The sequence below is a fragment of the Aplysia californica genome, unplaced genomic scaffold (genome assembly GCF_000002075.1).
Source record: "Aplysia californica isolate F4 #8 unplaced genomic scaffold, AplCal3.0 scaffold00255, whole genome shotgun sequence".
NCBI lineage: Eukaryota > Metazoa > Mollusca > Gastropoda > Aplysiida > Aplysiidae > Aplysia > Aplysia californica.
This window is the reverse complement of record NW_004797525.1, coordinates 190,396-193,227: the sequence shown is the minus strand read 5'-3', so window position 1 is coordinate 193,227 and position 2,832 is coordinate 190,396. Positions and strand designations below refer to the sequence as shown.

Below are 2,832 nucleotides of genomic sequence, written 5' to 3'. Positions count from 1 at the left end.
AACAACAACAACAACAACAATAACAACAACAACAACAACAACAACAATAACAACAACAACAACAACAACAACAATAACAACAACAACAACAACAACAACAACAACAACAACGACAACAAACAAACAAACAACACCTGCAACAACAATAACAACATTTTTCGAAAATACAGAAAGGCAGAGGCGATATAATGCTAAGCATTAACATTTGAGCCTTGCAATCAATGCTGTGAGAGAGCAACGTGGATTGTCAGTTGTCACGCTCTGTTGCTTCTGAAAAAGATAGGATCGCAACCCGTGCGAACAGGGCACATTGTCACATTGTGTGTAGCGTGGTGGAATCAGGCTCTCGTCCATTTTTGGGCATGTAGAGTTATTGGTATCATCTTAAAGCTTGTTCACTTGTCTTTATTTGGAAGAAAAAAATATCCATTTATCTTGAAAACAAGTCGAGATATTTGCGAAAGAAGGAGGTGGGGGTCCTGTTTTCAGAGGTAAAATTAGTGAGAAAATGGCCTTCAAAATGTATTTATTTCCTTAACTTAAGAGTCCGTGGTAACGGAAAATTAACATTTTTTTCCCTTTAATCAACGCTTTTCAGAAAAATCAACACAGAAATGAGTTCTTTAATGGGCATGAAAGGTGTTGAACAAAAAAAACAACAAAAATTTGATAAAAATTAACGAACCTGCGGAAAATGCCAGTATCTTCACTTTGATTATTTTGACGAGAGCCTGATTCCACCACGCTGTTTCACATGTGTGTAGCGTGGCCACAGATACAAAGCATTCCAAGCGGGGAGAAAACTTTCCCATGCTGGCTGGCAAAAGATCAGCAGAGCCTTGAAACGCCACATAATATTATTAATTTTTTCAATAGGGTCCCATTCTGATAGGATATTATCTTAACCTTTTTATTATATATAATGGAGATAGAACTTTGTAGTTTTGAACGTGGATATTATAGACTTGAAGTGTGCATCAAGTGAAGCCCGGCTTTTTGTGCTGAATGAGTTGATCTAAATGTGAGGCAGCGTGGTGGAATCAGGCTCTCGTCAAAATAATCAAAGTGAACAAACTTGGACTTTTCCGCAGGTTTAGGAATTTTAATAACATTTTTGTTTTTTGGTTCAACACTTTTCATGTCTATTAAAGAACTCATTTCTGTGTGGTTTTCTGAAAAACGTTGATTAAAGGCACACAAAAAATGTAAATTTTCAGTTACCATGGACTCTTTAGCTAAGGAAATAACTAATCTTCGGCGCCATTTTCTCACTAATTGTACCTCTAAAAACAGGTGACCCCCACCTCCTTCATTCCCAAATATCTCGACTTGTATTCAAGATAAATGGATATTTTTTTCATCCAAATAAAGACAAGTGAACAAGCTTTAAGATAATATCAATAACTCTACATGCCCAAAAATGGACGAGAGCCTGATTTCACTACGCTGCCTCCCATACGTAATGGAGATAGAACTTTGTAGTTTTGAACGTTGCCGGATATTATAGACATGAAGTGTGCATCAAGTGAAGCCATATAGCTGACTTTTTGTGCTTAATGAGTTGATCTACATGTGATATGATGTGATATGATGTGATATGGAGACGGAACGTTTTTGCTCCCGTGTTATGACAACCTGTATAATGTCATAGAAGCCTGCAGGTCGCTGTGTCTTTAACCCTAACCGTACGCCCGGGGGTCATTTTGTACCCTCCAGGGTTGTATTCTTCACATTTATTAGAATACTTCCTGTACGAAGATCTCTTTGAAACTTTCAGTATATCTCAAAAAGTCATTTTGACAGACTGCTATGCAAAGTGTACGGATCGGATTAACGAGTAAATTTCTTCTTTGGAAAGTGGTGGCACAGAGTTCTCCACGTCGTATGGATACGGTGGAAAAACACGATGTATGGACAGGGCTAAGTGGTGGCACAGAGTTCCCCACGTCGTATGGATACGATGGTAAAACACGACTTATAGACAGGGTTAAGTGGTGGCACAGAGTTCTCCACGTCGTATGGATACGATGGTAAAACACGACGTATGGACAGGGTTAAGTGGTGGCCCAGAGTTCCCAACGTCGTATGGATACGATGGTAAAACACGTCGTGCGGACAGGGTTAAAAACGCTAAAAAGAGAAGTCTAATAAGCACACAATTCTGAGCCATCTCCACACACCATAGCAGTTTGGGGGTCAGAACACAGGGTATTTTTTAGGAACACAAATGTGAGGCAGCGCGGTGGAATCAGGCTCTCGTCAATTTTTGGGCATGTAGAGTTATTGGTATCATCTTAAAGCTTGTTCATTTGTTTTTATTTGGGTGGAAAAAATATAAATGTATCTTGAATACACGTCGATATATCTGCGCATAAAGGAGGTGGGGGTCACCTGTTTTCAGAGGTAAAATAAGTGAGAAAATGGCCGTCAAAATTAGTTATTTCCTTAGCTTAAGTGCCCTTGATAACTGAAAATTTACATTGTTTGTGCCTTTAATCATTTTCCAGAAAAATCCACACGGAAATGAGTTTTTTAATGGGCATGAAAGGGGCCAAAAAAACAAAAAATTGATACAAATTCACAAACGTGCTGAAAAATGCAAGTTTCTTCACTTTGATTATTTTGACGAGAGCGTGATTCCACCACGCTGCCTCGCATATTTAGGAACACAAATATAGCCAAGGTCGCCCATGTGAGACAAGGATACGTCTCCAGTTTCCTTCCAGTTTGTTCACACACACACATACCGACACCGAAACATAACAACTCTCTCTATCTCTATCTCTCTCTCTCTCTCTCTCTCTCTCTCTCTCTCTCTCTCTCTCTCTCTCT

At 39.1% G+C, this 2,832-nt stretch overlaps 1 protein-coding gene across 1 annotated transcript in view; it reads left to right on the top strand.

Annotated features, from left to right (window-relative positions):
- Positions 1-2,832, top strand: part of LOC101862657 (cholinesterase) — a gene marked incomplete at its 3' end in the record, with an annotated part of 15,015 nt that overhangs the window by 7,182 nt on the left and 5,001 nt on the right.